Source organism: Octopus bimaculoides, chromosome 11 (genome assembly GCF_046866305.1).
Source record: "Octopus bimaculoides isolate indiv1 chromosome 11, ASM4686630v1, whole genome shotgun sequence".
Classification (NCBI taxonomy): domain Eukaryota; kingdom Metazoa; phylum Mollusca; class Cephalopoda; order Octopoda; family Octopodidae; genus Octopus; species Octopus bimaculoides.
In genome coordinates, this window is record NC_142938.1 from 75,428,752 (window position 1) to 75,453,991 (window position 25,240).

Genomic DNA, 25,240 nt, shown 5'->3' on the forward strand with positions numbered 1-25,240 from the left:
GCAAACTTCTGCTGTAGAGTATACAATAAACACACACACACACACACACACACACACACACACACACACACACACACACACAGATAAAAGTGTGAAGATGAAAGGCAGGGTGAAGTAGGTAGAAAGATGAATAGACAGCGATAGACCGAGAGAAATAGATACAAAGAAATAGATAAATAAAGAGAAGGAAAGAAACGAATAGAGAGCGAGAGAAAAATAGAGAGATACATAGAAAGAGAGAGAGAGAGAAGCGAGAGAGAGAGAGAGAGAGAGAGAGAAGCGAGAGAGAGAGAGAGAGAGAGAGAGAGAGAGAGAAGCGAGAGAGAGAGAGAGAGAGAGAGAGAGAGAGAGTATGAAATAGCATTTTGGTATCTTAACTATTGAAATAGAACAAAAAAAGAAAAACGCAGGAAATCGATTCAATTAAAGGATTATGACGTCATAGTTGATAATTTTGAAATAAAAAAAAATTACGGAGCGATATATTTTTATGACCAAATGAAAACTTGAAAATATCATTGTATATAAAAGAAAGAGTGTTTAGAAATCTAGAGCCAGAAAGATCATTAATGTATTAACGCTATTGTCAAAGAGAATGAGAAGTAGGAATGGATTTGTAATGGAGATAAGTTAACGAATTTGCGAAGAAGGCAAGAAAGACAGGGCGACGTCGTTATAGACATCTTATCTTTTATATTTGATCAAATTTATTTTTATCGATTAGTCACTGGATTGTGGCCATGCTGGAGCACCGTCTCAAAGCGTTTTGGTCGAACAAATCAACTCCAGTTCTTATTTTTTGAGCGTTGTACTTATCATATCTCCTCTTATGCCGAACCGCTAAGTTACGGGAAGGTAAACAAACCAACATTAGTTGTATGCTGTCAACTTAATGTGATAGTCTCCTGAAAGGAATAATACTACTGTTGGTTAGACACCGGAAGCTTCACCGCTTCCTGTCGGCCTTGACACATTTCCTGTGTCCTTATGTTTACAAGGGGGAGACATAAGGACACAGGAAATGTGTCAAGGCCGACAGGAAGCAGTGCAGCTTCTTAGGTCTAACCAACAGTAGTATTATTCCCTTCAGGGGACTGTCACATTAAGTTGACAGCATACAACAACTTCATCATATCACTACTGCATAAATCTTTCTGAGACATTTAGAAATGTATTATTTCTAAACAAACATTAGTTGTCACCAGTGGATGAGGTGACAAACACAAACGCAAAGTCTCTCTCTCTCACACACACGATGGGATTCCATACAGTTTCCGTCTGTTAAATTCACTCACATGGCAGCAGTCAGGCCAGGGCCATTGTATAAGTCACTTGCCTAAGGTACCGTACAGATGGACTGACCCAGAAACCACGTGGTTGTAAAGCGAGCTTCTTAATCACGCGGTCATACCAGCGACCTTCCAGTATCTTGTATATTTAAGAGGGAGTTAGTGTATACAGCGATTTCCATGTTGGAGGCCCACGATTAGACACTAGTATTGGTGTGATAAGATCAACACTTGTTTATGCAAGACATCATAACCATCACTATAACTATAATTATCTGTTTGTTGCCATGGTAACTATGGCAGCTGACAGTTTCAACTTCCGTTGGTGAGGACACAGGACTCATTTCATTGACTAAAAATATACAACTTTAAATGCTTCCATCTTGTTTATTAGTAATTTTTTGGCAATATTTGTCATCAACATGCAAATCTACATCTGAGCGGAAAATTTGAAAATAATCCATTGAGAATTGAAAAATCTTCAAGTGGTTAGAAGAAGAAAATGAAAAAAGATCCCAGAAGTAGAGAATTAATTCCTTGGAGATTAATCCTCGGTGTTAATGGTATGTATGTATGTATGTATGTATGTATGTATGTATGTATGTATGTATGTATGTACGTATGTATGTATGTATGTACGTATGTATGTATGTATGTGTGTATGTATGTGTATGTATGTATGTATGTATGTATGTGTGTGTGTATGTGTATGTATGTATGTATGTATGCATGAATGAATGTATGCATGTATGTATGTATGTATGTATGTATGTATGCATATCTATGTGTGTGTGTGTGTGTGTGTGTCTATGTATGTATGCATGTATGTATGTATTCATGTATGTATGTATGTATGTTTGTCTGTATGTAATGTATGCCTTTAAGAATGTATGTATGTATGTATGTGTGTGTGTCTCTCTCTCTATCTGTCTTCTATAGATTTATATAATTTGCTAAGGGAGAGAACGAGAGAGAGAGAGAGAGAGAGAAAGAGAGAGATAGAGAGATAGAGATAGATAGATAGATAGATAGATAGATAGATAGAGAGTAATGGTAGAAGATAAAAAGAGTTTGAAACAACGTTCTAGTGACGTGATAGAGAGAGAGAAGAACCAGAAAAATATGTTTCAGTTAAAGTATCACGATGTCATACACAATATATCTTAAACATTTCATACAGATTCCTTTACTGTATTCTCCATATTTTCCAATACTTTTCTGGATTAATGAAAGCTACAATTTCTTCAAAATGAGTTGGGTGGATCATTGTAAAACAAAATACATCCAGTTTAGAAATAATACATTTCTAAATCTCTCAGAGATTTATGCAGTAGTGATACGATGGTGTAGTTGTATGCTGACAACTTAATGTGACAGTCCCCTGAAGGGAATAATACTACTGTTGGTTAGACCTAGGAAGCTGCACTGCTTCCTGTCGGCCTTGACACATTTCCTGTGTCCTTATGCTTGTCTCCCCCTTGTAAACATAAGGACACAGGAAATGTGTCAAGGCCGACAGGAAGCGGCGCATATGTGTAGAAGTATGTACGGTGTGTGAGTGTGAGTGTGTGTATGTGTGTGTGTGTGTGAGAGAGAGAGAGTGGGGAGGAAAGAAGGAGGGAAAGAAAGAGCAGGAGAGAGAGAAAGATAGTGAGAAGGGCAGATAGGATGGAGAGAGAGAGAGAGAGCGAGAGAGAGAGAGAGAGAGAGAGAAAGAGAAAAGAAAGGGAGAGACAGAGGCGAATAATATAGGAAGATATAAAATATTGATCTTGTATCCTTGGGCAAGTGTCTTCTACTAGAATCTCGGGGCGAGTAAATTCGGTAGATAGAAACTGAAAGCACCCGCTTGTTGATTACTCACCTGTCTTTGTCTTTTGTTTTCTGTAAATTTGAACTACACACACACACACACATATATACACATACACACACATAGAAGATGTCTTTTCAGTTGAAGTATTATGACGTCATAGTTGACATAATCTTAAAAATTCAACTAAATCCTCGAAATAAATTCTCGATGTTTTCCTATATTTCGATGGAGAAACGAAAGCCGTAATTCCTTCAGAATGAGTTGATTGAAACTTTGTAGTCATGAAGCCCAGCCCCATTAGGGGCTGCATGACTACGTATCAGCGGTGTTTATTCCCTTATGAACAGTCTCAGTTCTTTACCCCACCTTAATGTGTGTGTGTGTGTGTGTGAGACAGAAGGAGAGAGAAAGAGAGAGATATCAAGAGATATGAAAAGAGAGAGGGAGAAGAAGAGAGAAAGAGAGAAAGAGAGGAAAGAGAGAAAGAGAGAAAGAAAAGATGGAAGGAGAGAGGTACAGTGAATGTCGTTGTTGGTGTTTTGACAATTGATGGAGAACTGTAGAAGATGCAGGGAAATCCCTGTTTCATCCACAGAATTATGACGTCATAGATATTTTGAAAATAATTCCTCCAAATTCACCCACTATATTCTCAATATTTGCCAATATTTTATTGAATAAATAGAATCTTGAATGTATTAATACTATGAACAATATGGCTGCAGTAAAAATACTCCAGAGAAGCTTTTTATATACTCAGTAATATGACTCCATGTATGTTGAGAATGATTTTCGGCATAGAATGATGTTCCACAGTTTAATTTTCTTCCATATTTCAGGGACATCATTTAATTACACATTGATCGAAGCTTTTGTTGTTCTTTATCTCCAAGTGAGTTTTGATCAAACAAAAGTATGGCGAATGGCAACCCAGCAATGACTAGTCCATTTTATATTTACGCAATATGTAGATGCCAGACTATATTTTAAATGTGTCTTTCCCTGCTAAGGACAGTAAGGTATGATATAATGGCGACTTAGATTCCTCGTAGATACACTGATGGTCATGAAATATAAACTCATTACGAAGTTTAGATTAATTGTTATGGATTATACGTGACCGCAGTGTTACTTTTTCGTAAATGATAACAGCTAAATTGTGAAATAATCTGCAAACTAGAGAGCATAATTTATCTGTCTATCTATATGTGCCTTCGTCTATAGATTTATATAAATTGCAGAGAGAGAGAGAGAGAGAGAGAGAGAGAGAGAGAGAGAGAGAGAGAGAGAGAGAGAGAGAGAGAGAGAGAGAGAGAGAGAGAGAGAGAGAGAGAGAGAGGGAGAGAGAGAGAGAGGGAGGGAGAGAGAGAGAGAGGGAGGGAGAGAGAGAGAGAAGCGCGTCTGCGAGAGAGTGAAAGAGCGCAAGAGAGAGGGAGGGAGAGAGATAACAATTCGGGAAAATAAATTATAAAATACCGTTCTTTCACCTTGATTGCGAGTGAACTAAAGAAGACGCAGGAAGATGTTTTATTGAGTTAAACTATTCTAACGTCACAGACGATATATTTTAAATAATTAATCAAATTCCTGACCCACAAATCAATGTTTTCTACTATTTCCTTGCGTTAAGAAAATCCGAATTTTTCATCAATATTGTAAACGTAAAAAAACATCCTGCCGTGACAGTCGAGCCTGTTGTGGGAGCTGCAAGAGTATATTATGTAGATGTGCCATCGCCATTTGTAACTCAGCTTGATGTGATACGAGGGAGATTTGGCTGCTATTTCTAGCAGATGGATCGGCCACGTAGTTAACCACATTGGCTACCATAGTCACAATTCATGCAAAATTAAAACGAAACGAACATCACTAAACGAACAAACTGTGTCGTAACGTGAAGCGTTCAAAGCAGTTTGAAAATATGAAAGGAGAATGGTTCAAGGGTGATAACTGAAAATGAAATCTTGTGTCGATCTCTTTGAGTTATCGTTTTTTCTAGAACAGAAAATTGGACCAAATTTATAAGCGGACTAAATGTTTGACCCATTGATTTCTGCTCGGAATAAGCAACTCTTTGTTTCATTGAAATGTCGGTATATGTTAAATAAGAATTAAGTAAAAAAAAATGTAAAACAAAAGTGAAATAAAAGAATTGGTGGATCAGATTACAAATTAGGCGCAGCTGTGGCTGTAGGATAAGAAGTATACTTCCCAACCACATGGTTCCGAGTTCAGTCTCATTGCGTGGCACCTTGGGCAAGTATCTTCTACTAGAATCTCGGGGCGAGTAAATTCGGTAGATAGAAACTGAAAGCACCTGCTTGTTCTTCACTCAGCTGTCTTTGTCTTTTGTTTTCTGTAAATTCGAACTACACACGGACACACACACTCTCTCTCTCTCACACACACACTCACACACATACACACACACATATATACACAATACCCACACATATACACACATACACACACACACATATAAACACACATACACACACATTCACACATACATACATACCCACTCGCATAAATACACACATACATATATATCCACTTATGTATCTGTCTTTGGTATGCGTGTGCTTACGTCCCAGTAACTTAGTGGTTCAGCAAAAGAGACCAAAAGAATAAGCACGGGGCTTAAAAACATATAAGCACTGGCGTTAATTCATTCGATTAAGAACTATTGAAGGTGGTGCCTCAGCGATTAAGAACTATTGAAGGTGGTGCCTCAGCATGGCCGCAGTTTAATGACTGAAAAAAGTAAAAGACAAAAGATAAAAGACCAGTTTTGTAACTGTTTTTAATTCTCTATGCAACATTAAATACAAGATGCTACAGGAAATTTTAACTCTCAAACAATGTGTATAATTTTTAAAGTGAATTTTATAATTTCCTAATTTGGAAATATTTGAAATCCTCTTGGTAAAGTAAATTAGCTGTGACCAACAAAAATCTTTACGTCGGATGAAACCCACATCTCAACTGATTTCTATGTGGCTCGGGTCCCTTAGAGTGTAAGAAGTTAAGGACCGAGGCCTTGCCTGACTGGGGTGTGTTCTCTGAAGACCTTCTGCTGTTCAGCTGTCTTGAGAGTTTCTTATTATCAACTGGCCATATGTGAACATGCTAGCTGTATTGTAATGAATGTGAGTTATTAGAATTTAACAGAAAAAAGCAGCTAAAGCATAAATAGAAAAGCGAATATTTATTTGTTAGTTTTCTTGAAGGAAATTTAAAAACGAAGATTCATAATTTTCTTTCCGTGTGGCGATAAACTTCTTTTAAGAGAAGTGGTAGCTTAAAGTGTTTAGAGATAGTGTTGAGAAATACGAGTGTCAGTGTGCATACGTATATGACTGCATACACAAACACACACGCATACAAACATGAGTACATAAACACACACACATATATACATGCATACACACACACACACGCACACACACACACACACACACACACACACACACACACACACACACACACACACACACACACACACATATATATATATATACATATATATACATATATATACATATATATACATATATGTGTATGTATATATATATATATATATATATATATATATATATATATATATATATATATATACATGCGTTGGGAAATAGCGAGGGAGTGAGAGTTAGAGAGTTAGAGAGAGAGAGAAAGAAAGAGAGAAAAGGAAGAGCAAGAGAGAGGTTAAGAGACAGAGAGAGAAAAAGTGAGATAAAGGGGGAGTGCATTCGGTGAGAGCTCGAGAAACAAACAAGAAAAAAAAAAAAAAAAAAGAAAAACGATGACAAAACGCTGTCGTGACGTCATTGGCTTGACTTTGTGAAGTTATGTTCTTTTTTTCCCTGCAAACTGTTCAATGATAAACTGAATCATAAAATGACTGTAAGAAAATAACTATTCAAATATTTTTGGGAAATGATTGAATGAACAGAACTGAAGAGAACAATGCCTGTGAGCCGTCTAGGTCAGTGTTACTCGATGTGGTGGTCAGCGGACCGGCGCCGGTACGCGAGCCATCGGCTGCCGGTACGTGGTGAGTTTCCAGAAAAGAAAGAAACATCATAAAATGCTTATGTAATACTCTTACTCATTTACTCTTTTACTTGTTTCAGTCATTTGACTGCGGCCATGTTGGAGCACCGCCTTTAGTCGAGCTAATCGACCCAGGACGTATTCTTTGTAAGCCTAGTACTTATTCTATCGGTCTCTTTTGCCGAACCGCTAAGTTACGGGGACGTAAACACATCACCATCGGTTGTATTATTTGTAATATTGTATTATTAGTTTACAAAAAAAAAATATAAGATGAAAAAATTGTCGACTTTTATTTTATTCATTATATATATTGTTTCCGGTACAAATTAATATTACGAAGAAATATTACCGGTCCCTGGAACATTGGAAAAAGAAACTGCCGGGACGCCACATCAGATCGTTTGAGAAGCACTGATCTAGGTTACTTCTGCATTGGATGAGAGATCGGGGAAAAGAACGTGATAGGTAGACAGACAGACAAACAGACAAAGAGATAGATTGGTAGGTAGGTAGGTAGATAGGTGGATGTATAGATAGATAAATAAATAGATAGATAGGTTGCTCGGTAGGTAGATAGATAGGTAGATAGGTAGATAGATAGACAGATAGGTGGATGTATAGATAGATAAAAAACTAAATAGATAGATAGGTTGTTCGATAGATAGATAGACAGTTAGATAGATAGGTAGATAGATAGATAGAAAGATAGATGGATAGATAGATAGATAGATGGGATTTCTTATTGTGAAGGAAGTATTATTGCTATGAAGAATACAGTTTCAGTAAAAACACCCCAGGGGAGCATTCTACATATTAAATAAGATTACTCCTTATAAGTTGAGAATAATCTTCAGCATAGAACGATCTTCTACTATTACATTATCTTCTATATTTCGGAGACTTTCTTTAATTGCACATTCATTGTTCTTGTTGTTGCTGCTGATCTCCGTATCGAATGAAACGAATATATGACGCAAAGCAATCCGAGGCAAGATTATCCTGTCATTATCTAGGTGTCAGACTACATGTGTCAACATGTTCCAATGTATCTCACCGTGTTAAGGACCCCTAAGGTGTGATGCAACGGCTATTTAGCTTCCTCGTAGGCACATTAATGGTTATGAAATGAAGACTCGTTGACAGTTATCCAGTCTTACAGTGTAGATAAACTGTTATGACTGCAGTGACACTATTTCGTACATGATAACTAGATTGTGAAATAGTCTAGAATCTAGATAACATAATATATATGACTTCTGTATGTTGAATATATCTGCCGTCTTATTTAGATTTATGTAAATTGGAGAGGAAGATATATATATATATATATATATATATATATATATACATACATACATACATAATAATATTAGGGATAAAATCCAAAATTACAGGTAAAAACTCAATTAAAATCAATTTATTAAAAATTAAAATTAAATTAAGTTTCACAGTATAAGATATATATAAATATATAGTTTTAGGGAAAAGAACCAAGGTTCATGAACTCATCGATGAAAATCCAGTCACATATAGAAAAATTAATAATTAAAAGCACAATAAATAAGTATAATATAATACAAAGTAAATATCATAAGATCAAGATAATACATACATATATATATATATATATATATATGCTTGACCGCTAAATCCACAAAATTTTTATATTCTCTCTCTTCTGTTGAAGAGCGTAGGCTCGAAACGTAAAATACTTTTTCACTTACCCAAGCATCAAACTAATACACCTGTTTGCTGTTTATACACCTGTCTTCGTCTTTTGCTTTTCTATAAATTTTAAAATTTCAGAATTTACAAAAAGACAAAGGACGAAGACGGGTGTGTAAACAACCAACAGATGTATTAGTTTAACGCTCGGGAAGTGAGAAAGTCTTTTACGTTTCGAGCCTACGCTCTTCGACAGAAAGGAACACAGAAATAAACAGGGAGAGAAAATAGAAAAAAAAGGTTTAGTGGCTACCGATCAATCATGGCGAATGCCGGACAGAGGGGCCACACAGGAGAGCTAGGAAGAAGGGGAGATAACGAAGTAGTGGTGATCCCAAAACGATGGTGCGCGTACGTGTGTATGTGAGAGCGTGTATGTGCGTGAAGAAGGGGGATGGTGACATTGACGCGTGCGTGTGTGCATGTGTAGGTGTGTGGATGATGGTGTGGGTGCTGGGAAGTGGTCAGTGCTAATGTGTGAGGGATGGTGTGATGTGGTGTGGAGTGATATGGTGGAGTGTGGTGTAGTGGTGTGGTGTGGTATGGTGGTGTGTGGTGTTGGGGTGTGGGGGAGGCGAGAGTGGAGGAAGCAAGGGTGGGTTCTAAGGGATGAGATGGGGGTAGGATGTATAGGGATGGTGGTGTTAGAATGTGTAGGGATGGGGTAACGAGGGAGAGGGGTGACGATGAAAAGAGAGGGTGGAAGGGAGAAGGTGGATAGGAGTGAAGAGAGGAAGTAGGTGCTAGAGAGAGAGAGAGAGAAAGAGAGAGAGAGAGAAAGAGAGAGAGAGAGAGAGAGAGAGAGAGAGAGAGAGAGAGAGAGAGTGACAGAGAAAGAGAGAATGGGGTGAGAGAGAAACTGAAAATCGCTGTTAGTTGACAATTAATAGAAAACCAAAGAGAAAGGAAGAAAATTGTTTTATTTAGGAAATTTTGACATCATAGATATTTTGAAAGATAATAATTCATCTCATCCAGGGTCCTCCATTATATTCTCAATGTTTCCCAATATTTCATTGAATAAGTAGAAGCTCCAATGTAAATGCTGTTGTTAATGTCTTTAACAATTGATGGAGAACGAAAGAAGACGCTGGAAAATGACAGTTTCATTCACGGAATGATGACGTTATGGATATTCTGAAAATATTTCATTCAAATTCCTCCACCATCTACTATAATATTACTTGCCAATATTTCATTGAATAAATAGAAGCACCGATATATTAGCGTTATGAACAATATGGCTCCAGCAAAAAATACCTCACGGCACCATTTTATACACACAGTAACATCACTTTATATAATTTGAGTATGAAGTTCAACTTTGAATGATCTTCCAACGCTTCAGTTTCTCCCATATTTCATGGACACCATTTAAATTGCTGTTGTTGTTTATCACCAAGCCAATTTTGATCAAACAAATGCATGAGAAAAGGCAATCTTTTATTTGTGCAATGTGTAGGTGGAAGACTACATTTTCTCAGGTTTCTTTCTGTGTAAAGGAAATTTGGGTGTGATATGACGGCGATTTAACTTCCTCGTCGGCTCCAATATGGAGTCGATGATGGATATTTATTTTTTTACGAATTGCAGATGAATTTTTATGGATTTATACATGGTTGCAGTATCACGTTTTCGAACATGATAACACCGATATTCTGGAATGTTCTAGCAACTAGCGGGCGTAATATATCTATGTTCAGTATATCTGCCGTGTTTTGTAGGTTTAGGTAAATTGCACAGAGAGCCCGAGAGAAGGAGAGCGAGATGGAGATAAATAGATAGATAGATGGAGAGAGAGAAACAGAGAGAAAGAGAGAAAGAGAGAAAGAGAGAGAATGAGCGCGAGGAAGAAAAATTGAAGGGAATAGGAAGTAGAGACAGGAGAAAGAGAATAGCAGAAAATAGACTCTGAAACGCCATTTTGGTATTATCAATAGAGAAGTTACAGGTATTTTTTCATTTGACTTATTATGACGTCATATACAATATATTTTAAACAATTAATCGAAATTCTCGAAGCATATCGTCAATATTTTCTAAGGTGAAATAAATGAGTGAAATAATCATCAGAGATGCTTTGGATACAGGCAGAAACTGCAGAAGCTACGAAGAGGTTTTGCAAACTCTTCTAAATTCATTGCAATGTTGGAAATTCTTCCGTATCGTCAGCAGGTATCTAAGGGTCACAAACGTTTCGCCCTATTTAGCTTGTACACTTCCCATCAATTATGAAAAACTGCAATTGCTTCAGAAGAAGTTGGTTGTAAGATTATAATATCAGAAGACCTCCGGCCGTGACAGTCCAAACTTTTACCGGGTCTGCAAGAGTACATTATCTGTTGCGCCATTTCCATATGGGACAATCATCTGTGTAATTTTTTTAATGTAACACAGCAGGAGTTATACAATGTGTGTATTTAATTGGGTTGTTTGTGAGATCCTTTTGGTAAATTAACTTTGACTGGCAAATGTCCTTACGTCCGTTGGATCCTAAATTTTACTGAGAGCAACATACAATTGAACACATGTGAACACGTGGTTGAGTCAGAGATCAAGCTAAAAGCAGCGATAGACAGACAGACACATGGGTAGAGAAATAGACAGACAGACAGATAGATAGATATAAAAACAGACAGACAGAGAGAAACACAAATAGACTGAAAGATAGATAGATAGATAGAAAGACTGATAGATGGAAAAACAGATTAATAACATCTCTTATTGTAAAGAGAGTAACTTATTAAAATTTTACTGACTAAAATTAATATTTATTCGTAAGTTGTGTTTTGTTAAATTAAAAGAGTGAAAATTCGTTTTTTTGTGAACTAAACTTTATTTAAAAGAATTAGCAACTTAATGTCTTTATTAGAAATCGCTTTGAGAAATATATTAGCAGGCGTATGTAAATGCATACATACGCATACACACACATATATACACTCGCACAAATACATACACACTTACACACACACATACAAAATACATACATATATGCATACATAAATGCATACAAATACAAAGAGAGAGAGAGAGAGAGAGAGAGAGAGAGAGAGAGAGAGAGAGAGAGAGAGAGAGAGAGAGAGAGAGAGAGAGAGAGAGAGGAGGAGGAAGAAGTGCATTGCGTCACTGTCTTGACTTTGTGAAATTGCACGGTTTTTATTCATGAAAAACTGTTCAATAATGAAATTATGAAATGATTAAAAAAAAAAAGATGATTACTCAACAATTTTCTGAAATGATTGAACAGAAGAAACTGAAGTGGACGATGACTGTGAGTCGTCTAGATTACTTGCGTATTTATTGGATGACATATCGAGTGAAAAATAGTGATAGATGGATAGACAGATAAATAGATGTAGAGATAGATACATGGCGTTCCTTATTGGGAAAAAAAGCAAGTTATTAAAATCTATCAGAGAAAAACGAATGTTTTTAAGAAAGATTTAAACGAAGATACATAACTTTCTTTCCATTTTGTTATAAATTTCGTTTAAAAGAAGTTGGAGCTTAATGTCTTTAAAGATTGTGTTGAGAAATATATATACATGCGTGGATGTGTACACGCATGCATACATACATACATACATACATACATACATGGTAACCTAGAATACATGCTCGAAGAAGTCACACGACTCCACCGCAACGTATCATCAGATGAAAGAATGAGACTATATGAGCAGAAGACTATGCATAGATATGTTAGTAGAAAGCTCCGTGATGATAGTAACATCGATCATCAAAGCAGTTTATCATGGACCAATAGCCGGATTACTACCTCCCACTTTGAAGGGCATGCATTTGCAATCCAGGAACAGGAAATATCAACCAAGTACTTGATGCGCAAAAGGGATAGAGATGCAGGAAAAGCCGTAAAATGTGACAACTGATGCAGACTTTGGGGAGTTAACACCGAAGATATCACCCACGTCATAAGCAGTTGTTCGAAAATGTAATCACGATGTTATCTACTGATGAGACATGATGTTGTAGCTAGGACATTCTATAATGAAATCCGTCGGAAAGATAATCCCGAGGACAAAGAAATAAGAACCCACAATATGGTAGAAACCATAGCCACTCATAATAAAAAAGGAGTATTGGTGGAATATACCTGTGAAGACCTCAATAAAATGTAAGCATATAAACACGACAGACTTGATATAATGATTTGGGATAAAGAAGAGAAACTGTGCATAATTGTGGAACTTAGTTGAAGGAACCTTAGATCTAAGTTAGAAACCGGTTCTTTCTCTATTGGCAAGAAATCTTGAAATAAACTGAATAATGACGTACACATATACATACATGACATGACCAAATAGACTCCGAAGAGGTTGGCATTGGTCTGTGTCGGCAAGACATACTATATAATGAATTTGCTACCGGGAGTGGAAAATTCAATATTTCGACTAGAATCTTTTTTCAGGGTAAGGTTGGTAGGATAGAAATTAAAAAGAGACATATTTTTGGGCTTCATGTATGAGTTTAAATTCTGCCAAAAGCGATTTTCCTTTTCATCCTTTTGAGGTCAATAAAATGAATACCAGTTGAGTACCGGGATCGATGTAATCGACTCACCCCTCCTCCCAAATTTCAGGCATTGTGTCTATAGTAGAAGTGATGCATACATACATTGTTTTATGTACCCAGGCCTATTCCCCATTTCTTTTAGGAGTGGGTAGCCACAACAAGACACACATCTGGCATTCCATTCATTTCCCAGCCCCAAGAGGCGAGCCACGTTCCATGCTTGGGTCGAGGCATAGAATGCAACCCCCAATATCAGCAGCGGGGCCCGACAGCATATGCTGGTTTACCCCCGCTGCATGATGCTGGTTCCGTACCCCTTTGAGCAACATCAAATTCACTCATCTGTCCACAAACATTTTCCAAGCTTTCCTATCATTTATAAACTCTCTTGCCTTTCTCACTCCAAGACCTCTAACTACCAAAGCTTTCCTCACTCCATCCATCCACACAAACCGAGGTCTGCCTCTGGTTCTGCTGACTATTACTTCAGCCTTCATCACCCTCCTTACCATCCGTTCCTCATCTATCCTTTCCATGTGGCCAAACCACCTCAACATTCGTCTATCTATTTTAAGAGTTGCAAGAGTTAATTTTTCTCTCGTTCCTGCTCGCCTTCGCACTTCCTCATTCCTCATCCTCTCCATCCGTGTCACACCAACCATAGCCCTCAAACAACTCATCTCAAACACATCCCATACATATTGGACAAATTTTATAACGGATTTGGCTGCTACCAACGAAGAAGTTAGTCAATGGTAATTATGGTTTTGCTAGACATAGCAGCTGCTAAAAAAGACTGAAGTCATCGCTGTATGTGTGCAAAAAGGAAGGACAAAATAGATTATGTAGTCTCCGATAAACAATGCCTAAAAACGATGAACTGGCTCGTGCACCGTCAGTAATACCGTGTTTAGTAAATGTAACATATTCAGTATGTGTGTGTGTGTGTGGATATGTGTATGCATATTAAGTGTGCTTGTGAGTGAGTGTGCATGAGTGAAAGGGAGAGAGAGAGAGAGAAAAAGAGAAGGAGAGAAAGAGGGAGAGAGATATGATAGGATGTTAGAAAAATTGTGAACATCGTTATTAATGCCTTTACACTTAATGGAGAACTAAAGGAAACGCTGGAAAATTTGTTTCATTCTCGGAATGATGACGTTATAGACATTTTGAAAATATTTCATCCAAATTCTCCCACTATATTCTTAATATTATTCTCCAATATTTCATTGAATAAATAGAAGCTGCAAGGTATTAATGTTATGAACAATATGACTGCAGTTAAATACCCCAGGGAAACATTCTATATACTCGGTAACATCATGATTTTCACCTGCATTTTCCTCCATTTAATTACACATTGAATATTGTTGTTCATCACGAGGTTAGTTTTGGTCAAACAAATATATGGCAATCCAGTCATGACTATTCTGTCTTTCACGCAATATGTAAATGGTGGACAGAATGTCCTCGTGTGTCATTTCGTGTGTAGGAAAGTTGTGTGTGATATAGTGACTATTTGGCCACCTCGTCGGCACACTGATGGTTATGAGATGTAGACCCACTGATTGTTATACTTCCTTACGAAGTGTAGATGAGCAGATATGGATTGTACATGGCTGCGGTGTCACTTTTTCGTACATAATAACAATTAGATTCTGGAATAGACTGGAATAGACTGATATCTTTCTATATGTTAAATATATCTGCTGTCGTCTGTCGAGTTATACAACTTGCAGAAATATTTATAGAAAGGGAGAGAAAGAGAGAGAGAGAGAGAGAGAGAGAGGAGAGAGAGAGAGAGAGAGAGAGAGAGAGAGAGAGAGAGGGAGTAGGTAGGAGAGAAACCGAGGAAGATAAAGAGAAATAAGAAAAACCGTTGTGGTATCTTACTGAGAGAGAAGTAAAGAAGACGCAGGAAAGTATTTTATTCCGTTAAAGTATTATGACATCAGAAACGATATATCTTTAATAATCCATCCAAATTTCTGAACTATATTCTCAATATTTTCCAATATTTCCATGGATTAATGAAAACCACAATTCCTTCAGAATTTTTCGATTGTAGTATAGTAAAATGGAAAAACTCCTAGTCGTAACAATCCAACTTTTTACCGAGCTTGCAAGACTACGTTATTTGCTGTATTTTGTTAAGATTATTTCTAAATATAGTCTATGGAAATTATTGCCAGCACTGACTTTTGCTACAACGTTTCGTATACGAGACGCCAGATGTAAACAAACAAACAATGAGATCGAATGCGTTTAATATATAAATTGGTAAATAGGTCGGCGAGCTGGCAGAATCGTTAGCACGCCGGGCGAAATGCTTAGCGGTATTTCGTCTGCCGTTACGTTCTGAGTTCAAATTCCGCCGAGGTCGACTTTGCTTTTCATCCTCTCGGGATCGATTAAATAAGTACCAGTTACGCACTGGGGTCAATGTAATCGACTTAATCCCTTTGTCTGTCTTTGTTTGTCCCCTCTACGTTTAGCCCCCCCCCCGTGTGCAATAAAGAAATAAATATGTAAATTGGTATATCCAATAACTTTACACTACTATGTGTGGTGGTTATTTAATAAATGTGTTCGAGGATGAATAATGGGTTAGATGGGTGCTGATGAAGGGGCAAAACCCCTCGAAATATGGCATATATGCTCATTACCTATGTTTCATCTTCGAGCTCATTGTTTGTTGGTTTACATCTGACGTCTCGTATACAAAATGAATGAATGAATGATTCAACAGGATCCAATGAGTTGAGGGACTGTGTTCTTCTCCAGTACCTGCTTTGGCATGCTTCTAAAGCCGAATGACCTTCCTAATAAACTACTTTACAGGGTGAACTGTGCGTATTTTTCAAAGTATCAGTACTTGTACCAAAAATCGGTGTGGGCTATAATTTCTATAGATTATCTATAGAAATATTCTTAACAAAATAATATAAAACGCACTGCTAACACAGTAGAACGAGGTACTGACTTATAAAAGCATTTGATATACTTTATAGTATTTTCTGTTTGCATAACGAAATACAACGTACCTCCATATGATTATTATTTGCTGTGTCATTTCCTTTTGAGATTATCATCTGTGTCACTATTTTTTATGTAACATAGCAGGATTCGATGTAGAGGAAATTTGGCTGCTACTTCTTGCAAATCTAGCGACCATGTAGAGTTTTCCTCCTTGGCTGTCATAGTAGCTGTCGACATCGTATTCTTTTATTCTTGTACATGTTTAAGTCATTTGACTGCAGCCATGCTGGAGCACAAAAAAAAAAAACTAAGCTAAATGAGCATCGCTAAATGAACAACATATCTTGATTTTGGAATAGTCAAGAATTAATTATCTTTATTATCAAAGCTGCAATGATAATAATAATGATAAATTAATGCAATGAAAGTAATAAAAATAATAAAAAATTATACAAAAAGTAAAACAAATTAATAAAAAATCCATTCGGGTATTCGATATCTTTAAAACTCATTTAGGGCGATTGTAGATGCACTTTTATAGATGTGCATTAAAAAAATCAACGTTGAGAGGTATTTTATGGGTTAAATTGCAATGTAAAAAACAATCATGTGGTTTGAAAACGTGCATTTAAAAGTAATAGTTACAATAAAATAATGAAAATAAAAATAATAAAAACAAGAGCACTCAGAGAGCGCAAACCTCTACCAAAGCAACGCCAACGATTAGCCAGAGATGATTTTTAAAATGATAATATCTGAAATAAACTCGACTGCTCTCACAAATGAGAATACTAAAAATGAACCCGACCGCTCTCAAAAATTAAGTAAAACAACAGCAAAAATAATCCAGAATCCTTGTCCGGTACTGGATCAATCCCAAAATCTATTCGGTTCGTACCAGTCATGAGGCCAAACATCCCTGAAAGTTTCATCCGAATTCATCCAGCGGTTCTTGAGATATCTTGTCCATGGACAAACAAATAAACAAACAAACACGGCTGAAAACAATATTTCTGCCTTCGCTAAGGCGGACGTAATAATAATAAAAATAGTTTGTATCCAGTCGAAGGTTTTCATGGAAGGCGAAAATGTAAAATGAATGTTATAATGGTGCCCGTTTTTAGGTGAAAAAGTCAAGTTCAAATGCGAAAGTCAATGTTACCCGTACGGTATTTTTCCGCTTCACATTTTATACTTCGTGGTATGTCTGCAGGAATTTAAAGGCTGCCGTCTTTGGTTCAGTGCGTATTTATCCTGCAACAGGACGAAAAACTTTTCAGTCAGGCACAAATTGTGCCTCATTGGGCCTCTATATGCTCCATGTTTATATGGTGCTGCTTTCTCCAAGATTGTCCAGCTGATTTTGAAAGGACGAGTATCACTTTCTTTTAACTGCCAGACATATTTAGCGAGACTCGTTGCTGTCCTATTTTCAGAGTATCGAAATGAATTTCGATGAGAATATAATGTAGTCTTGAAGGAATTTTCCATCCATCCATCCATCCATCCATCCATCCATCCATCCATCTATCTATCTATCTATCTATCTATCTATCTATCTATCTATCTATCTATCTATTTGTCTGTCTGTCTGTCTGTCTGTCTGTTAAATATATGCCATCTTTCATTGATATATATATATACATTACGCACATAGGAAGTGTAAACGAAAGAAAGAGAAAGAGAGAGAGCGAGCGTGAGAGAAGGAAGGTTGGAGTGAGGAAGATAAAAAGATAATGAAATACCATAAAGAAGACATGAATTCTTTTTTCAGTAAAAGAGTTATGACGTCACAGACAATTTATTTTAAATATTTCAATCAAATTACCGAAATGTATTCTAAACTTTGTTGTGTCTAGGGAGAGTCATTAAACAGTAAGTCATTTGTTTTGGTTTTACTTGTCAAAGCTCTTTCGTTGTTACTTGCAACCTTTTCCATGACTTTTTTTTTACCAAAATAAACAGACAATCGATTAATTAGTTGCTGGCTAATAATAAAGTAGTGAAATTGAATCAGTGCGTGTGTTAGTAGTAGTGACACAATGACTTCCCTAGACACAACAAAATTTGTTTTAACACACGAGTTCACATAAAGAATCTTGCAAACCAAATACAAAAGCAATGTATTCTAGATATTTTCCAATATTTCCATGGATTAAGGTGGCGAGCTGGCAGAATCGTTAGCACGCCGGGAAAATTATTTAGCAGCATTTCGTCTGTATTTACGTCCTGAGTTCAAACTCCGCGGAGGACGACTTTGTCTTTCATCCTTTCGATGTAGCAAAAATCTTGACGTTTGGTGGATCCTCAGTTGTACTGATACTAACATGGAAACTATATGTGGACGCTATAAGTTGTACTGTACGGAAAGTATCTCATTAAAATTTAACAATGGTAAATGAATATTTATTTGTAAGTTTTGTTGAGAGAAAGATTCATAATTTTCTTTCCTGTTTTTGTTATAAATTTCTTTTAAAAGTAGTGGTGGCTTAATTTCTTTAAAGGTCGTGCTGAGATGTATGTGTGCGTCTGTGTAGACACATAACCACATATACACATTCCCACTCGTGTACATACACCCGCATTCATACAAACACATACATACATACATACATACATACATACATACATACATACATATATACATCAGGTAAGAGTGAGAGATTGCAGAAAGAAACAGTGATACAATGCTGTGAAATTGTACGTTCTTTTTTTCACGACAAACTGTTCAATAATAAATTGAATCGTAAAATGACTGGGAAAAAAATAATCATTCAAGTGTTTTTCGAAATGATTGAATGGAAGAAACTGAGGTGAACTGTGCTCATGAGTCGTCTAGGTTACTTGCGATATATAGCTAGATAGATAGATAGATAGAATAGCTAGATAGACAGACAGATAGAAAGACAGACCAACATACAGGCGGACTGACAGATCAATAGATAGATGGGATTTCCCATTGTGATGAAAGTAACTTATTAAAATACAAGAGAGGAAAATGATTGGTTGCTGTTGTTGCCGTTTTTGTTTATTTCCAGGTTAGTTTTGGCCAATCTAATGCACGATGAGAGGCAATCCAGCCATGTCTCGCCTGCTTATTTTATTCACGCAATGTGTCGGGGTAAGGACTACATGCTCCATTCTGCGTTTTCGTGTTAAAATGTTGGATATGATATGATGACGATTTAATTGCCACAGAGATGGCTACGAAATATTCTTTTCTACTCTAGGCACAAGGCCCGAAAGTTTTGGGGAAGGGGTCAGTTGATTAGATCGACCCTAGTATGCAACTGATACTTAATTTATCGACCCCGAAAGGATGAAAGGCAAAATCGACCTCGGCGGAATTTGAACTCAGAACGTGCTAACGTTTCTGCCAGCTCACCGCCTTGATGGCTACGAAATATTGGCCAATTCATGAGTATCAATTGCTATAAAGTGAAGATGAATTGTTTTGGGCTATACATTGCTGTTCGTACAAAACAGCTATACTCTGGAATCGCCTAGAAACTAGGCAAAATAATACATCTGTCCATTTATGTTAAAATATCTCTCGTCACCTATAGATTTATGTATATTGCAGAGAGAGAGAGGGAGGGAAGAAGGGAGATAGATAGATAGATAGAGAGAGAAAGAGAGGGAGAGAGAAAGTGTGAGAGAAAACGGAGAAGGACTGAGTAGAAGAGAGAACGGAGAGAGACAAAGCGTGAGAAAACGAATAGTTGCAGACGAGAAAGAGACGATAAAACACCTTCCCGTGCCTTGCTAGAGAAGTAGAGAAATTCCGTTTGGTGTCACAGTTTTAAAACGTCATAGACGGTATATTTCAAAGCGGTTTAAAAGTATGAAAATTAAAATATTCAGGGGCGGTAACTCGAAAGGAAATGTTACATTGTCTCTCTCTTTGAGAAACCCTGTCTTCTGGGACAAAATTTGGAACGAATTTCATTATGAGGTTGGCTGGTGTCAACGTGGAAGCTTCTTTGTTGTCTTTATGAATTCATCAAAATTCCGGAACTACATTCTGAACAGCTTCCAATATTTACATGATTAGCTAAAAGCTGTAATTTCTTCGAAATGAGTTTGCTGAACATTGTAAAAACAGGAAACCTCCTGCCGTATCAATCCATTCTTTTAGTGGTGATACAAAACTACATTATCAACAATATCATTTCCTTATGTAACACAGTATGAAATGATACAAGAGATATTTGACTGCTACTTCTAACAGATCGCGTGACCACGTGGTATTTTCTTCATTGCTTCACAATGGTCACTATGGGTAAATAATAACCTTAGCATATCCCAATCACAGTAAAATGAACAAAAGCAGTATTATAAAAAAACTGAAGCAACTCAAAGATCCATCCCAAGAAAAATATTCGATATCACTAGTTTTGATTAATGGGATCTTCTCGAGAATCTCAACCTTTATTCCCTCCAACGCCGCAGCATCAAATGATGTTGGCATCAACTTTCAAATTCATCTACGGCTTGGTCCCCGTACCATCCGTCCTCTATAAAAATCATACTCGCATCACATCACAACACTACGACCGAGCAATTTCACCTCAACTGGCCCTGCTCTCTTTAACATCATGCCAAGACATAAGAGGAGAAAAAGATTTTATAACATTCAAACAGTTCCTGGATGAATGTCTCCAACAAATTCAAGAGAAACCACCTACACGCGGGCAATAACTCTTTACTACAATGAGTTATGGAGCCCAAAGAATGACTGTAATATGAAACTTTATTAGTTTTCTCGTCAGCATTTTGAAGGTTAAGAAAAATAGACTCATTGACGGATATCTATTTTTACGAAGTTTAGATGAACATATACTTAGCTGCACTGTTACTTTTCTCGTACATACCAGTTATATTTTGGGATAATTTACAAACTAAAGAACATTAGTTATCTATCTATCTATCTATCTATCTATCTATCTGTCTGTCTGTCTGTCTGTCTGTCTGTCTGTCTGTCTGTCTGTCTGTCTGTCTGTCTGTCTACCTGTTAATTATGTCTGCCGTTCTCGATACATATATAAAAAAATGCAAAGGGTCCGAGGGAGGGAGAGAGAGAGAGAACGTGTGTGTGTGTGTGTGTGTGTGTGTGTGTGTGTGTGTGTGTGTGTGTGTAAGAGAGAGAGAGAGGGAGAAAGAACGTGTGTGTGTATATGTATGAAAGAGAGAAAATGCGTGTGTGTGTCAGAGTTAGAGAGAGAAAGAGAACGTGTGTGTGTGCGTGTATGTGTGAATGTGTGTGTGTGTGTGTGCGTGTGTGTGTGAGAGAGAGAAAGAGAACGTGTGTGTGTGTGCGTGTATGTGTGAATGTGTTTGTGTGTGCGTGCGTGTGTGAGAGAGAAAGAACGTGTGTGTATGTGTGTGTGTGTGTGAGAGAGAGAGAGAGAGAAAGAACGTGTGTGTGTATGTGTGTGTGTGTGAGAGAGAGAGAGAGAGAGAGAAGAGAGAGAGAGTGTGTAATAGTGGGAGATAAAATGATTATGAAATAGCGTTTTGGTATCTGCCATTGAAAGCGACTAAAGAAGACGCAGGAACATATTTTATTCCGTTTAAACTATTCTAACGCCATAAACGATGTATTTGAAATATTCCATCCGAAATTTCCCAACTACATTCTCAATATAATATTTTCCAATATTTCCCTGGATAAATGAAAACCGCAGTTTCTTCATCATCGTATGAATGCAATATTGTAAAATTAGAAGACTTCCAGCTGTAAGAACCCCACCTTTTAAGGAGCCGACAAGACTACATTATCAGCTGTGTCATTTCCTAACATAATGCAGCATGATGTGATGTAGTGAAGATTTAACTGTTAATTTAGTAGATTTAGCATCACTTAGTTTTCCTCATGGGGTGTCATAGTCACAGTAGAACCTGTAAGCAATAAAACTAAACTTCAATCGTCGCTAAATGAACAAATAAAATACCATTGCTCTGTAGAAATGTACAGCGGTCAAAGCGGTTTGGAAATATGGAAGTCGTGAAAGATTCAGGGAAGATAACTCCGGATGAAACGTCTGAATTGCCATTTCTTCTTGGACGGAGTGTGGGACGAATTTTATAGGGGAACTGGCAGCGGTAGCATCGATAAGAACTGCATCAATGATAATGGCAACAATAACAACAGCAACATCAACAATAACATAGGTGCAGGAGTGGATGTGTGGTAAGTAGCTTGCTTACCAACCACATGGTTCCGGGTTCAGTCCCTTTGCGTGGCACCTTGGGCAAGTCTCTTCTTCTATAGCCTCGGGCCGACCAAAGCCTTGTGAGTGGATTTGGTAGACGGAAACTGAAAGAAGCCCGTCGTATATATGTATATGTACATGTGTATATATATGTTTGTATGTCTATGTTTATTCCCCCAACATCGCTTGACAACCGATGCTGGTGTGTTTAGGTCCCCGTAACTTAGCGGTTCGGCAAAAGAGACCGATAGAATAAGTACTAAGTTTACAAAAGAATAAGTCCTGGGGTCGATTTGCTCGACTATAAAGGCGGTGCTCCAGCATGGCCGCAGTCAAATGACTGAAACAAGTAAAAGAGTAAAAGAGTAATAATAACAACAACAACAACAACAATGACGAAAAGGACAACGATGACAAATCCTGACGAAAGATTAGACTCGATTCTGTCCTCGTATCTGCATTAAAATGAATTTCTGCTGAAGAGGTCTAATAATACACAAACATGCTACCAGTTTTCTCCCTGCATGCTAAACATAAAGTAAACTCGCTTACTTCATATCCTTATTGAAATTCATTTTCACTGATTTCAATTTGTCGTGCGTTGTTTTGCCGGTTGTTTTTAAGTTCGTTATCGCAAATGTCTCTCATTTATTAGCCTAGTAAATTGTATAAATTAAAAGTTTAAAGAATATATATTTTCAGCTCATTGTCTCATGTATGACAGGCTGCACTTAACTTTGAGTTCTCTATGCAGAGGGTTGCCTTTGTGTAATAATGCATGGGCCTTGGTTAGTGTAGCGTTGCTGATGTGTTAGGTATTGTAACGTAACCGGGATGTATGTGTGGATGTTTGTACAGTATATGTGTGTGATGCGTATGTGTGTGTGAGAGAGTGTGTGAGTGTGTAACTGTGTGTGAGTGTGTGTGTGTGTGTATGTGTGAGTGTGTGTGAGTGTGTGTGTGTGTGTGTGAGTGTGCACGTGTGTGTGTGCGTGAGTGTCGGTGTGTGTACGCATATAAGAGATAGAAACAGAGGAGGTAAGAAAAAGAAAGGAAGAAGGGAAGAAAGAGAGGGAGACAGTGAGATAGAGAGGAAGAGAGAGAAAGAAAGCGAGCAAGAGGGAGATAGAGATAGATAGATAGATAGATAGATAGAGAGAGAGAGAGAGAGAGAGAGGGAGAGTGTGTGTATGGGACGATAGGGAAACTATGAACATCGTTTTTGGTCTCTTCACAATTAAATCCGAACTAAAGAAGAGACAAAGAAAGGATTGTTTCAGTTTACGGAATTATGACGTCATAGGTACATCAAATATAATTCCTCCAATTCCTTTACTGTATTCCTACTATTTACCAATATTTCATTGAATAAGTAGAAACTCCAATGTATTGTTATAGACAATATGGCTGCTGTAAAAATACCCGAGGTGGGGCGTTTTATATTCTGCGTTACATCACTCCATGTAATTATATTAACTTTTCAGCATAGAAGGATCTTCCACAATTTCGTTTTTTTTCCATAAGTTAAAGGATATTATTTAATAATACGTTGATCGAAGTTGTTGTGGCTGTTCTTCACCTCCAGGTCAATTTTTGTCAGTCAAATGTATGATGAAAAGCAATGCAGCTATGGCTGTTCCGTCTTATATTCGCACAATGTGTAGGTGTCGGATTGTGTCTTTCCGTGTCAAGGACAGTAAGGCTTGATATGGAAGCAATTTAACACATTGGTTGTTACGATATATTATCGTGTTGATGGCCGTCCATTTTTACGATGTGTAAGAATGGTGGGTGCCACCGCTCACAAACAAGATTGCAAAGGAACAAAGAATACGCGAGCTGGGCAAATCCAGAGCCAAATAATCGCCAGCAGACTATTAATGCCCGACCTGTGACAGATCCTTCCGAGCAGGCATCGGACCGATCGGCCACAGCCGGGCACACCGTACTTCATCTTCTCCCATCTGATGTCCTTGGTCATCGTCTGCAACGACGGATGAACTAAGACGAATTGTTATGAAGTATAAAAAGCTGAACTGTCACTTTTTCGCATCGTGATTACAACTACATTCTGTAATAATCTACAACCTAAAGAACATGATCTATCTATCTATCTATCTGACTGGCTTGCTGGCTGGCTGGCTGGCTGGCTTTCTGTCTGTCGTCTCCTATAGATTTATATAAATTGTAGGGAGAGCAAAACAAAGAAACAAAGAGAGAGAGAGAGAGAGAGAGAGAGAGAGAGAGAGAGAGAGAGAGAGAGAGAGAGAGAGAGAAGAAGAGAGAGAGAGAGAGCGCGCGTAAGAGGGAGAGAGAGTAAGTGTGTGAGGCAGAGATAGAATGAGAGAAGAAAGATTGGAAATAAGAGAGGAAAAGAAAGGTACTATGAAATACCGTCCTCGTATCACGACTGAGAAGACGCCGGAAAAATTTCATTTTGAGTTAAAAGTATTATGACGTAAGACATGTGGTTTGTAAACATGAAAGTTGAAAGATTCCAGGAAAATAACTCAAAATGAAACGTTCCCTATCCTCTTTAAGTTACCTATTTTTACTGGGACAGAATTTGGAACGAATTATATAACGAGTTTGGTTACATCTAATGAGGAAGCCTCTTTGTTGAC

General features: G+C 37.4%; 1 long non-coding RNA gene across 1 annotated transcript; it reads right to left on the reverse strand.

Moving 5' to 3' along the window:
- Positions 1–15,333: 15,333 nt before the first annotated feature.
- On the reverse strand, positions 15,334–17,994 carry LOC149133403 (uncharacterized). Its single transcript, XR_016243525.1, has 2 exons — positions 17,564–17,994; positions 15,334–16,687 (listed from the first exon to the last, which is right to left on the reverse strand). It is a non-coding gene; the product is annotated as an uncharacterized LOC149133403 (long non-coding RNA).
- Positions 17,995–25,240: the final 7,246 nt, after the last annotated feature.